This window comes from Dipodomys spectabilis, unplaced genomic scaffold (genome assembly GCF_019054845.1).
Source record: "Dipodomys spectabilis isolate Male_0828 unplaced genomic scaffold, ASM1905484v1 ptg000468l, whole genome shotgun sequence".
NCBI lineage: Eukaryota > Metazoa > Chordata > Mammalia > Rodentia > Heteromyidae > Dipodomys > Dipodomys spectabilis.
Genome location: NW_024871145.1, coordinates 1038574 through 1053678, shown reverse-complemented (window position 1 = coordinate 1053678; position 15105 = coordinate 1038574). Strand labels below are relative to the sequence as shown.

The window sequence follows — 15105 nt, the reverse complement described above, 5'->3', positions numbered from 1 at the left end:
GGGCTGGCTTTGAACCTCGATCCTCAGATCTCAACCTCTTGAGTAGCTAGGGTTACAGGCGTGAACCATGGGCGCCCAGCCACATATCTAGGTCAGCATTTTGCTGGCCATTTCTGAGATGGAATCGTTAGTGCTTTTCTGCCATGTCTGGCTTTGAACTGAGATCCTCTAGATCTCAACCCACTGATTAGCTAAGATTACAGGCATGAGCAGCCTTAGTGCATGAGATTCTCTAGATCCCAACTTCATGATTAACTAAGATTACAAGCATGAGCACCCAGCTATAGTGCAATTCTATGAATTGTAAGATCTCTAATTCTATTGTTTTGTCTCTGAGGTAGGTTGAGATTTGATTTGAATTTTAAGAGAGATTTTCCTATTTATGAAAAAGAAAGTGGCTAGCATTTGGGTAGGGATTTTGTTGGATCTGTATATCACTCTGGGAATTAATTTCATCTTCACAATAGAAGTCACACATTCCATGGTCGAGGAATATCTTTCCATTTACTGTATTTGTATCTTTAATTTCCTTAATTGTTTTTACAACTGTTTTATAGTCTTGAATATTTTGTAACCTTTGTCCTACTTTGTTTACCCTACTACATAAAAGCACTGTAACTGGGCACCGGTGGCTCACACCTGTAATCCTAGCTACTCTGGAGGCTGAGATCTGAGGATTGTGGTTCAAAGCCAGCCCGAGCAGAAAAGTCCGTGAGACTCTTATCTTCAATAAACCACTAGAAAACTGGAAGTATGGGGCTGGGGGTTTAGCTCAACAGAAGGGCACCCACCTGGCGCATGCAAGGCCCTGGGTTTGGTCCTCAGCCCTGGGGGGGAAAAATACTGGAAGTATCTCTGTGGCTCATCGGTAGAGTGCTAGCCTTGAGCTGAAGTGCGAGGGACAGCACCCAGGCCTAGAGTTCAAGCAAAAAAAAGAAAAAGCACTATATTCTTGGAGGCTTATAAATAACAGATTTATTTTTCACAGCCCCAAAGGCTGAGAAGTTCAACATCAAGGTGTTAATGGGTTAGATATCTGGTCAGGAACCATTTTCTGTTTCATAAAGAGAGTGGCTTTTCACTTTGTCCTCATATGGTAGAAGAGACAAAACATTGCCATCTAGACATGTGCCTGGGCAGGAAGCAAGACCATTTCTCAAAAATATCCAGCATGAAAAGGTTACACTCAGGGCTGGGAAGGTGGCTCAGTGGTAGAGTGCTTGCCTTGCATGCCTGAGGCCCTGGGTTCAATTCCTCAGCACCACATAAGCAAAAAGAAAAAAGCCGGAAGTGGCGCTGTGGCTCAAGTGGTAGAGCGCTAGCCTTGAGCTGAAGAGCTGAGGGATAGCACCCAGGCCCAGAGTTCAGGCCCCACAACTGGACCAAAAAAGGTTACACTCAGCCTCTAAATATTTTTAAAATAAAAGGTACATGCAAGAAGTCAATGGAGCAACATCTGTGAAATTTTTAGGAAAATGAAATTGCAAACCTACAATTATTTTGTCAATGAAAATGCTTTCTAGAAATTGTTAAAATACTTGCTTAGAGATGTCCCCCCCAAAACCCCTTATTCATCCCCTGTTGGCCTCCATTATAACAAATGCTAAATGGATACCTTTAAATATAAGAAATACTATATTTAAATACAAATCTATATCTAAATACTCAACAGTACAAGTAGCATGTGCACTCTTGTATTCACTGCAGAAATGTTTATGATAGTTAAGAAATGAGAAAATCACAAAATATCTGTCCACTAGTGATTGTATAAAGAAAATGGTTCCTATGCACAATGGAATACTATTCAGTCATATAAAAAGAATGAAATTCTGTTATTTGCAGCAACATCAATGGAACTGAATATAAAAATGTGAAGTAAAATATGACAGGCATAGAAAGACACGTACCACACAATCACACACCTATCTTAAAACAGGATACCAGGGGCTGGGAAGTTGGCTCAGTGGTAGAGTGCTTGCCTTGCATGCCTGAGGCCCTGGGTTCGATTCTTCAGCACCACATAAGCAAAAAGAAAAAAGCCGGAAGTGGCGCTGTGGCTCAAGTGGTAGAGCGCTAGCCTTGAGCTGAAGAGCTGAGGGACAGCGCCCAGGCCCAGAGTTCAGGCCCCATGACCGGACCCAAAAAAAAAAAAAAAAAAAAACAGGATACCAGTAGCTCACACTTATAATCCTAGCTACTCTGAAATCTGAGGATCATGGTTTGAAGCCAGCCCCATGGAAATGTCTATGAGACTTTTACCTTTAAAACCACCAAAAAGCTGGAAGTGGAACCATGGCTCAAGTGGTAGAGCACTAGCTTTAAGTTGAACACAAAAGTTCTTGGACAGTGCCCATGCCCTAGCAGTTCAAGCCCCAGGGCCTGCACAAAGAAAAGAAAAAGTTGAGCTCAGAGAACTTAAAGGTATAATGATGTTTAGCAGAGTCCAGGGAGAGAGGTATGGGGAGGGGCATGGGTCAGGGTTGATCAGTGGGTACTTACTTGCATTTATACAGGAGCAAGAGGTTCTAATGTGCTATTCTGCAGTAGGGTATCTATAGATAATATACTGTACATTTCAAAACCTACAAGAAAGGAGTTTGAAAGTTTTCACCATAAAGAAATGAAAAATATTTGAGTAGATAGTTTTGTTTAACCAGTAGGTCAAAGAAGAAATAAGAGAATTAAAAAAAAAACAACCTCAAGAATAAATAAGAAATGCAGTGAAACAAAACACACGGGAGCCAGGCGCTGGTGGATTACCCCTGTAATCCTAGCTACTCAGGAGGCTGAGATCTGAGGATCAGGATTCAAAGCCAGCCCCAGCAGGAAAAGTCTGTGAGACTCATTTCCAGTAAACCACTGAGAAAACCAGAAGTGACATTGTGGCTCAAGTGGTAGAGCTTTAGCCTTGAGCTGAAAAGCTGAAGGACAGCGCTCAAGCTGAGTTCAAGCCCCATGATCAACCAAAAACACAAACAAAAAAATATGGGATACAGCAAAAGCAATTCTAAAAAGTAAGTTTATAGCAGTAAATGTCTGTATTAAGAAAAATTAGAAATAACGAAATTTATACCCTCAAAGAACTAGCAAAAGAACAAACTTCTGTCTAAAATCATAAGAAAATATTAAGAAATAAAAATTAAAAATAAAACGAAATGCATTTAAACATCATAGCTTAACCTAGACTATCTTAAACATACTCAGAACATTTACATTAGTCTACAGTTAACAAAAATCACAACACTGCATATATTTTATGATAAACTTTTTTTGTTGTTTGTTTTGTATGTCACAGGGCTTGAACTCTGGGCCTGGGTGCTGTCTACCACTTGAGCCACATTGCCACTTCCAGCTTTCTGGTAATTAATTGGAGATAAGAATCTCATGAACTTTCCTGCCTGGGCTGGCTTTGAACCACAATTCTCAGATCTCAGCCTCCTGAGTAGCAAGGATTACAGATGTGAGTCACCGGCCACCTGGCTCATAAAGTTTTTTTTTTTTAATCTCATGTAATTTGTTAAACATTGTAGCAAAGATGAAAAAGAATGATTGTATGGGTACATTGTTGCCCCATTGTAAAGTAGAAAATCACAAAATGCACCATCATGTATTGGGAATCATTTTTGTATTTTGATTTCTTCAATCAAATTTATCTTGATGTTCTCTGAAATTCTTGAGTTTATAGTGTTTGCTAGTGATTTTTGAAAATTCTCAGACATTATTTCTTCAAACATTTCCTCTGTTCTGTTCTTCCTGTTCTACTTCTACAAGTCCAATGACATGTATAGTACACTATTCATTACTGTCCCACACATTGGCACATTCTATGCTACTTCTTGCTTTTTTTCTCTTTGTATTCCAGTTTGGGTCATTCCTATTGACTTAACTTGAAATTTTCTTGCCTTAGCTATGATGATTCCATTTATGAGCCCAGAAAAGATTATCTCATTTCTGTAATTGTTTTTCAGGTTATGGTATTTCTATTATTCTTTTTATTATATATTCTTTTTAAAGAATTTTTAAATTCTGGTCCTAGGGCTTGGACTTAGGGCCTGGTCACTGCCCTTGGCCTATTTTGATCAAGGCTGGCACTCTACCACTTGAACTACTGCTCCACTTCTAGCATTTTTAGTGGCTTATTGGAGATAAGAGACTCATGGGCTGGCCTGCCTGGGCTGCCTTCAAACCTCATCCTTAGATCTCAGCCTCCTGAGTATCTAGAATGATAGGTATAAGCTACTAGTGCCTGGCTTATTGAATATTCTTAAGGCATACAGAATGTTTTGCTGTATATCATGAACTGATTACTACATTCATGTTAAGATATCTATTGTGTTCTTATAGTTTCCATATTTCTGCAGGAGAGGCTGATGTAATCTTGTATGTCTTGTACTTTTCCCAGTAGAGCTTTTACTATAGAGGTTCTTGCTTTGGAATAACTGACATTTTCAGGAAAATGATTCTGTTGGAAGGTGCTATCCTGTGCATTTATGGGATATTTAACACCATCTCTGGCCTCTACCCACTAGATGCTAGCAATACATCTCCCATTAAGAAACTGATAAATGCCTCCAGATGTTGCCAAGTGTTCCCTGTGGACAAGATTGTCTGCTTTGGAAAACCAGTGCTTAAGCATGTTAATCATAGTTGTTTTAAATTCCCTTTATGATGGTCCCCAAAGCCCTGTGATATATAAGTCTGCTTCACATGATTTCTTTGTCTTTCAGATTGTTTTTCATGCTTTTTTAAATGATATGTACTTTTTTATTGAAAGATGACCATGAATAGAGATTATACATACTGAGATCATTTTTTATATCTAGAGATTAGCATGCTTTCCTTTTTGGTGTGCCTTTAGTTGGTGGGGGGGGGGGGCTTGTGTTGATTTAGTCAGGAGTTGGACTAGGTTTGAAATTTGCTTAGTTGCTATAGTTGCTATGGTTACCAGAGTTGGAATTTGTTGCTATGGTTATCAGAGTTGGATTTTGTTGTTGCCATGGGCACCAGAGATTTCAAAATCCTCCAGTGATACCTTGTTTTTGTTTCTCCACTTGGCTCTGGATCTTTCTTTTGTTTTGCTCCCCATAGAATCCATCTCTTGCCATTCTTCCAGCTGTACCACACAGATTTATTCAAGATTTGTTGGCCTGGTTGGCAGGGCAGGTGCTGGGGGGGGGGGCAAAATTGGGTGTTCTCTGATGTTCTTCTTAAGCCTCAGTCTTAGACACGTACTTTGAACTTGGGTTTGGGGTATATTTTCATAACTGTACTTCTCCTCCTCCAAATGTTGAAGATTCTAGGAAGGTAAAGGTACACTTTTCACAATTCTCAGTTCTTTTCACCCATCTGCAATAGAATTCCACCAGTGCATGGCCTTTTAGATAGGCTCATTCTATAGTGCAGATTCAGTAGGTATAATAAACAAGGTGGACTCTGCAGTGGCTGCTGTTGTAACTAGAAACGTGGCAGAGCTGATCCTAGGCTCTTCCTCAGTCTTCCTTGTGGGATTTCTGGAGGAAAGTCCTACGAAGAAGTCAAATCTCAATTATAACTGGCTTTATGCTTTATGCTTTCCCGTTAGTCCACAACTGACCCTAACAATCAGCTGCATTTTTTATTTTTACTTATGTTATTATTTTTTATTTCCTGCAGTGATGGGAATCAAATGTATGGCCTCATTCATGCTAGGCCAATGCTCTGCCACTGAGCCACCCTAGCCCCAATATTTCTAGACTAATGTTCCTAGATCTTATATGATATTCAGTGCAGCTTTCACTTACGGGGTTTTTCATTCCTTTGTATATTATTTTCTTTTTGCTTGAAGGACTTCAGTCAACATTTCTACTATACACCTCTGTAGATGATCAGTTCTTCCTCATTTTGTTGTGTTAAAAATGTTTCATTTTAGCCAGGTGCCAGTGGCTCATGCCTATAATCCTACCTACTCAGGAGGCTGAGATCTGAGGATTGTAGTTTGAAGCCAGCTGAAGCTAGAAAGTCAAAAAAGCCAGAAGTGGTGCTATGGCTCAAATGGTAGAACACTAGTCTTGAGCCAAAAAGCTTAGGAGCAGCATTCAGGCCCTGAGTTCAAGCCCTAACAACTGGTAACAAAAAAAAGTTTCAATTCAACTTAACTTTTCGAGAGATATTTTTGCTATGTTATACAACTAGATGGAGAGTTTCTCTCAGTTATTATTAGTCTGGGTTTTTCAAAGAAACAAACAATTTGTGTGTAGGGGGGGCGAAGAGCAAGGAGAAATTTTAAGGAATTGCTTACAAGATTATGAACAATAGAAAATCAAGGTAGGACGGCAAGGTAGAGATTGAAGAAGAATGGACACTGTAGCTTAAATCTGAAGTTATTCAGCCTGGACCATCTGCTGGCAGAATTACTTTGTGCTAGGGGAGGCCAGTCTTTGTTCTAAAAATGCCTTCAACTGATTGCATGAGGTCTACTCACAGTATGAAAGGCAATCTGCTTTACTTAAAGGTCATCCATTTAAATGTTGATCTTATCTAAAAAAAAAAAAAGTACCCTGACAGAAGCATCCATAATAATGTCTGACCAAATATCTGGGCATTCTGGTCCAGTCAAATTGTATATGAGTACTTTTATGTGTGTGTGGTACTGGAGGTTTGAACTGAGGGTCTCAGATTTGCTAGGAAGGTGCTCTGCCATTTGAGCCATGCCACCCCAGCCCTTTCTTGCTTTAGTGATTTTTCATATAGGATCTTACCTTTTTGCTTGGGCTAGCCTCAACCATAATTCTACATATGGCCTCCTGCTTGGCTGGATCACAGGCAAGAGTCCCATGCCCAGGTTACTGATTGAGGTACTTATCTCACTAACTTTTTTTTCCAGGCTGGACTCAAATTATAATCTTCACTTCCCAAGTAGCTGGGATTGCAGTTGTAAGCCACTACACAGGGCTCCACTAGAGTATTTTAAAAGTATGAACCAGGCATCAGTGGCTCATGCCTGTAATTCTAACTATTCATGAAACTGAGTTCTAAGAATTGGGGTTTGAAACTAGCTGGCACAGCAAATCTGAGCAAAAGAGCCATATTGGAGGCGTGGCTTAAGTGGTAGAGCACCAGCCCTGAGCAGAAAAGGCCAAACAAGCAGAAATTCATGCTATCAAGCCTTGGAGTATCACTGAATTATGTTTGTGTTTACATTGTTTTCCATTAGAAATCTGTTATCCTTACATTTCTTAAATATAACATGTCTTTTTTTTCTTTTTGTTTTGAACAATATGATGATTATGCCTTGGTTTACTATTCTTCATGTTTCTTGTATTTAGGTTTTATTGGGCTTCTTGCTTATATTTTGTCAAATTTGGGGATATCTGGCAAAATTAATACTCCTAAAATATTTGTGTGTGTGTTAGTCCTGGGATTTGAACTCTGGGCCTGGGCACTGTCCCTGAGCTCCTTTTGCTTTAAGGCTAGCACTCTACTATTTGAGCCACGGCACCACTTCCAGTTTTTTCTGTGATTAATTGGATATAAGAGTCTCACAGACTTTACTGATCCAGGGAGCTTCGAACTACCGTCCTCAGATCTCAGCCTCCTGAGTAGCTAGGCATGAGCCACCAGCACCAGATCACGAATATTTTTTGCTTTATTTCCCCATCTCCATTTTGTCCTGGATTCCAGTGGCATATATATTTGGCCTTGGGAAGTTGTCTAGCAACTTACTATTTTTTAAAACATTTTTCATTATATTGCAAAGGCTTTCCCATGGTATGCCATGAATGTCACTTCCCTTTTCTTCTCCATTATAGTACATTTTAATCTTGTTCAGTATAGTTTCCATTGCTAGAATTTTGAATCAAATGTTTTTTATTGTAAAAATACTGTACAGAGGGGTTACAGTTATATGAGTAAGGTAATGAGTACATTTCCTATCGAGTTTTTATAATTTTCTTTAGCTCTAACTTTGAACATGCAGACTGTAGCTATAGTTATTACTTCATTTTTATGCTAATTTTTCAATGCTAGAGATCAAAGCTAGGACCTCCAGATATGTTAGACAATGGCTCTACTACTGAGTTATAGTTCCAAACCCCTATTCTTAAATCTGTGTAGATTCTAATCTGTTTTTGTTGACTGAATTTTTTTCTTTTTCTTTTTCTTTTTTTTTTTTTTTTCCTTTTTTTGGTGGTTGTGGGACTTGATCTCAGATCCTGGACACTGTCCTTGAGCAGTTTCACTCAAAGCTAGTGCTCTACCACTTTAAGCCCAGCTCAACTTCCAGTTTTCCTGGGGTTAATTGGAGATAATAATCTCATAGACTTTCCCGATTGGGCTGGCTTTGAACCGTGATCCTCAGATCTCAACCTACTGAGTAGCTAGGATTGTTGGCATGAACCACTGGTACCTGACTGGTTTTTTTATTATCATGGATTATGTTTCCTTCTTGGCTTCATATCTGGTATTTTTGATTGATTGCCTTTTAAGATAATGGATATTTCTTGAATTTTTACCATGGTTAGAAGCATTAATATAAGATATACTTTAACAGATTTTTAAATATAAAATTCAGGTGTCTTGCCTATTGGCACTTTGTTCAGCAGATTTCTAGAATTTATTAATCACGTATAACTGCATTTTATGTTCATTGATGCGGCCTCTTGTTTTCCCCTCCACAAAGCTCCTGGAAAATACCATCCTATACTTTGATTCCTTAAGTTTGACTATTTGAAGTGCCTCATCTATGGATTTGTGTAGTGTTTGCCCTTCTGTCACTGGCTTCTTTCACGGAGCATGATGTCCTCCAATTCTATCCATGCTATCCCATACAGCTGGTTTTCTGTCTTTTTTTTTTTAAGGTGATGGAACAGGAAGGGTTACAGATACAAAAGTAAGGTAATGAGTAATTTCCTTTTAAACAATGTTACCCCCTCCCTCATTTTCTGGTTTCCTTCTGTTTTAAGGCAGAATAAATATTTCATTCTGTGTCTTTGCCATGTTTCCAAATTTTAGGTGTAGTAAATAATGCTACAATGAATAAGATAGTGTTGCTATAAGATCCTGATTTCATTTATTTTACGTAAATATTTAGAATTAGATTGCTAAATAATTTTATAATTCTATTATTATTTGTATTTTTTTTCTCACAATGCTGGGGATCAACGCAGGGCATGGTAGGCAAGCATTGTACCACTGAGCTATATCCTAGCTGATTTATCATTTTCTTATTTTTTTGGTGCCTGTTCTAGTGCTTGAACTCAGAACCTAGATGCTGTCCCTGAGTTTTTTGCTCAGAGCTAGCATTCTACCACTTGAGCCACACCTCCACTTTTGACATTTTGGTGGATAATTGGAGATAAGAGTCTCACAGAGCTTCCTGCCTGGGCTGGCTTTGGACTGCAATCCTCAGATCTCAGCCTCCTGAGTAGCTAGGATTACAGATGTGACCCACCCATCTATCATTTTTTTGAGGAGCCTTTTCATGGCATCTGAACCACTTTGCATTCACATCAAAGCTTCCAGTTCCTTGATAATAACCCCACACGTCTTTCATTGTTAATTTTTTTTCTGTAGTAGCCATTCTTTTTTTTTTTTTTTGTCAGTCATGGCGTGGGCACTGTCCCTCAGCTCTTCAGCTTAAGGCTAGTTCCCTACCACTTGAGGCACAGCACCACTTCCAGCTTTTTTCTGCGTATGTGGTGCTGAGGAATCGAACCCAGGGCCTCCTGCATGCAAGGCAAGCACTCTACCACTGAGCCAACTTCCCAGCCCTGTAGTAGCCATTCTAATATGTATAAGATGATAGTGTGATTTTAATTTGCATTTACCTGATAATTACTTATGTTAATTTGTATGTCTTCTTGGGAGAATTATCTATTGAAGCCCTTATCCTCTGAAAATAAAACCATGAGCATTTTTCCTATTGAATTTTTTCTATAGTTTGGACATTAACCTCTTATTAGGAATATTTTTTATAAATACCTACTCTGTACAGTCTGGTGTAGTGCTACCTGTCTACTTTGGCATTGGTTGACTATGGTTCTTGGTTTTCTATCCATGACGTCATTGCCAAGACAGATCTTATGAAGCTATTCCTAATGTTTTTTTCCTATTTTTTTTAAACTCAAGGCTTTGTACATTTCAGACTTAATTTAAATCTTTAATCATCTTTTCATTGTTTTCTGTATATAAGGACTCAGTTTTGTTCTTTGGCATATGAATATACAATTTTTCCAACACTTTGTTGAAAAGATTACCCTTTTCTGTTTTTTATTCACTTTTGTAAAAATTGGGTTAGCCACATATGCGTGGATTTACTTCTGGGCTCCCATTCTGTGTCATTAGGCTTTGTTCCAGAACCATTTGGTTACTTTTTTTATTTTTAAAGGGTGTTAAATTTTATCAAATGCTGTTTTTCCATGCACTGATATATTAATTTGTTTTGCCAATAATTACTTTATTGTGGTATATCACGTTGATACCTTAGCATATGCAAAACCATGATTCCATCCTAAGAATTAATCTTTGGTCAAGGTGTACAATCCTTTTAATGTGCTGTTGTATATGGTTTTCTGCTATTTTCCTGAAATTTTTTCCATATATGCTCATCAAGATTATGGGCCTGCAGCTTTTTTCTTGTGTTGTCTTTGTCTAGTTTGTGTATCCAGGGAATAATTTTTTGGAAGATGTTTCTTCCACTTTTTGGAACCATTTGACAATGATTGACAGCAACTCTTTCTTAAATGTTTGATAGATTTGCCAGTAAAGCCATCTGGTCCTGGACTTTTCTTTTATGGAAGTTTTAAAAATAATTACTTAATCTCCATACTAGTTGCAGATCTATTTAGACTTCCTCTCTTTCTGATTCAGTGTTTGTAGTTTGTGTATTTCTAGGAATTTATCCATTTCTTCTAGCTTATCCAGTTTCTTGGCATATACTTATTCATAGTTGTCTCTTTAATTGCCGAGCTATCAGTTTTAATGTCTCCCTTTTCATTTATTGTTGACTTGAATCACATCTTTTTCTTTGGTGTATCTAAATGCTTGTTCATTTTATTTATCTTTAAAAATATAACTTTTAGTTTTATTGATTTCTATTGTGTTACTATTCATTGTTTTGCTTATTTCCATTTTAATTTTTTAATTTCCATCCTTCTATCTACTTTTATGATTGCCTTGTTCTTTTCCTCATTTCTTGAATAGTGTGTTATCTTGTTTGTTTGAAAACCTTCTTTTTATTCAGGTGCTCACCACTATAAATTCCCTTTTACTAGCCTTTTTCCTACATCCCTAAAGTTTTGGTATATTGTATTATTGTTTTCCTTTGTCTTAAGGTATTTATAATTTTTCTCTTGATTTGTTCTTTAACTCACTGCTTTTCATAAGTTTGTTGTTTAATTTACATATATATTTGAATTTTCTAGTTATTTTGCTGCCAATTTTTAGTTTCATTCACTATGAAGAATATATTTAATATTATTTCAGTCTCTTGGGAGGATGGTTCATATGTATTAGAGAAGAATATATATTCTGCTGTCATTTGGTGACTGTCCCATACATGTGTGCTAGGTCCATTTGATCTACTTTTTTATTTTATATTTTATTTTATTTTTATTTTTTGTGCCAGAATGAGACTTGAGTTCAGGGCCTTGTGCTCTGCTTTTGCTTAACTTTTTTGCTCAAGACTGGCACTGTACCACTTTAGCAACACCTCAACTTATTGCATTTTGTTGATTAATTGGAGATGAGTATCAGAGATTGCATGAAGTTGGTGTGTGTGTGTGTGAGTGAGAGTGTGTGTGTGTGTGTGTGTGTGTGTGTGTAGCCCCCTCTTTTCTCTTGTGGTTATGATTTGCAGGGAATATCTTTTTTTTTTGCCAGTCCTGGGGATTGAACTCAGTTCCTGGGCACTGTCCCTGAGCTTCTTTTGCTCAAGTATGGCATTCTACCAGTTGAGCCACAATACCACTTTTGGCTTTTTCTGTTTATGTGGTACTGAGGAATCAAACCCAGGGCTTCCTTCATGCTAGGCAAGCACTCTACCACTAAGCCACATTCCCAGCCCCTGCAGAGAATATCTTGTTCTAACTGTTCACTTTCAGCTTATGTGTGCCTTTCATTTCTCTTGTAGAGAATCCATCCATAGTTTGATAATAATCTTTTATACATTTAGCCATTCTGTATATCCTCCCCCCATCTCTCTCTCTCTTTTTCTCTTTCTCTCTCTTTCATTTTTTTCTTTTTTGTACTGGGGATCAAACCCAGAGCTTCACACATGATAGACAAGTGGTCTGTATCTTCAGCACTTCATGGTATGTATTTTAACCTGTGTCTTTCATATATTTACACTTACAGTAATTAATAGGAAAGGATTGACTATTGCCAGTTTGTTTATTATTTTTTAAAAACCTACTGTTTTGTAGGGTGTTTTTTGTTTGTCAGTCATAGGGCTTGAACTCTGGGCCTGGGAACTGTCCCTCAGCTCTTCAGCTCAAGACAAGTGCTCTGCCACTTGAGCCACAGCACCACTTCTGGTTTTCTGGTAGTTTATGGGAGATAAGTATCTCACAGACTTTCCTACCCAGGCTGGCTTTGAACCATGATCCTCAGATTTCAGCCTCCTGAGTAGCTAGGATTACAGGTGTGAGCCACCAGCACTTAGCTGTTTTATAGTTCTTTTACCCCTTTCCCTATTTGTTTTACTTCTTTAATTAATATGCTTTGATTCTGTTCTTATTTTTCTGAATGCAACTTCTGTTGGTACTTTCTTTGTGGTTACTGTAGATTTATATAAAATTTCCTTTTTTTTCTTTTTTGCCAATCCTGGGGCTTGAACTCAGGGCCTAGGCACTGTCCCTGAGCTTCTTTTTGCTCAAGGCTAATGCTCTACTACTTGAGCCACAGCACCACTTCTGGCTTTTTTCTGTGTATGTGGTACTGAGAAATCAAACCCAGGGCTTCATGCATGCTAGGCAAGCACTCTACCACTGAACCACCTTCCCAGCCCACATAAAATTTCTTGTACTTATAATAGCTTATTTTAAACAGATAACAAATTAACTTGAATCGCATACAGAAACTTCCCTTGTCCTCTTCCTAACACTTTGTCATTAATGTTATAACTCACACCCACTTATATTGTATATCATTAACATATTTTGATTATATATTTAATGCTTTTATTTAACTTTTATAGTAGAATTAAAAGTAACTTATGCATCACCTTTACTGAAGTATAATTTTCTGTATTTACCAGTATATTTACCTTTGCCACTGTGTTTCCTCCTTTCTTGATGGCTTCTGTTTTGCTGTTTAGCATCCTTTCTCTTCAGGTTGAAGAACTCCCTTTAGCATTTCCTGTAAGTCAGGTTGAGTGGTGATGAACTCCCTCAGCTTTTGTTTGTCTATGACAGTCTTTATTTCCTGCTCTTTTTGACAGACAATTTTGACAGGCATAACATTATTGGTTGGCAGGTTTTTTCCCCCTTTAGTCTTTGAATAATCATCTATTTCCTTCTGGCCTGAAAAGTTTATGTTGAAAAATCAACTCAAGTCTTACTGAGGTTCTTTAATGTACAAGAAGTCTCTTTTCTCCTGATAGTTTCAAACTGCCCATTTTATCTTTGATTTCTGACAATTTTGGTGTGTATTTCATTAACTCAGTTTGGGTCCTTTGAGTTTCATGAATCTGGTGTTCCATTTCCTTTCCCAGATATGGTAAAGTTTCAGCTAATGTTTATTTGGATCAACTTATTTTTTTTTTTTTTTTTTTTTTGCTCCGGTTGTGGGGCCTGAACTCTGGGCCTGGGCGCTGTCCCTCAGCTCTTCAGCTCAAGGCTAGCGCTCTACCACTTAAGCCACAGCGCCACTTCCGGCTTTTTTTTCTTTTTGCTTATGTGGTGCTGAGGTATCGAACCCAGGGCCTCATGCATGCAAGGCAAGCACTCTACTACTGATCCACTTTCCCAGTCCTGGATCAGCTTTCTAATGCTTTCTGTCTTCTTAGAGTCCATAATTTGTGACTTATCTACTTGATGTTGTCCCCTAACTCAATTGTCCTTTGTCTGTGTGTGTGGGGGGCTTCACTCAGGGCCTGGGTATTGTCCTTGAGCTTTTTTTGCTCAAAGCTAGAGCTCTACCACTTTGAGCCACAGTGCCACTTCTGGTTTTCTGATGGTTAATTGGAAATGAGAGTCTCATGAACTTTCCTGTCTGAGCTGGCTTTGACCCATGATTCTCAGATCTCAACCTCCTGAGTAGCTAGGATTACAGGTATGAACCACCGGCACCTGGCTTCTTCATCCTTTTTCACTTTTCTTTTTACTCCACACTAGATCATTTCAAATGACCTGCTTTGATCATCTCATCTACATGCCCTAGTCTGCTGTTGAATCCCTTCATTACATTACAGGGCTCAGTCTAGTCTTCAGAATCTTCATCCTCATGATTTCTGTTTGGTTTCTGTTAAATTTTGTATCCTCTTGTTGAAATTCTTTTTTTGTTGTTTGCATTGTTCTCTTGATAATTTTTGATGGAAATTATGAATTCTCTGCCAATTCAATTATCTTTATGTCATTAGTGTTGGTTTGTTTTATAGTGTTCTCTAATTAAATTGTATTTCCATTTCTTAATTTTCCTTGACCTTTTGAATCGATATCTATGTATTAGAAAAAATTACCATCCCTCTCTCTATCTTCCTGGATTGGCCTCATATAGAAGACTTCTACTAATCAACTTGACCAAAACATTTGTGGGCCTCTGATATCTTCATGTTGATCCACACTAGCATCTTTCTTGTTCATGGTCCCATGCATCTAGAGTATGCAGAACCCTCTCAGAACTCTTGAAACAGGTGGGTCAAAAGCCAATTACTTTTACTTCCTGGGGAAGTTGGAACACTGAGTCCAGAGTTTATCACCAACTCACTGTACACTGATCAGGGAGAGAAACTGTGTCGGGTATCCATATGTTAGGCCAAATTACTGCTTTCTTTTCTCACCCCCAGTAGACTCTAATGTCCCAAGCACCCATCTTGCTGCCAGTTTTGATGCTGTTGGTTTTTTTACTCTACTTGGGTGCATTAACTTCAGCTTGTTTCTAGATTTCTCACAGAAGAAACTGATCTCTATG

At 38.1% G+C, this 15105-nt stretch overlaps 1 long non-coding RNA gene across 3 annotated transcripts in view; it reads left to right on the top strand.

Moving 5' to 3' along the window:
- Positions 1-15105, top strand: part of LOC122098264 — a 93161-nt gene that overhangs the window by 68222 nt on the left and 9834 nt on the right. The window contains exon 8 of one of the 3 annotated variants that reach the window (XR_006145705.1): positions 3296-3334. The exons of the other annotated variants lie outside the window; for them this stretch is intronic. This is a non-coding gene — a long non-coding RNA (uncharacterized LOC122098264). Of the gene's footprint in view, positions 1-3295; positions 3335-15105 lie in introns of those variants that run through there. 3 annotated transcript variants of the gene reach the window in all.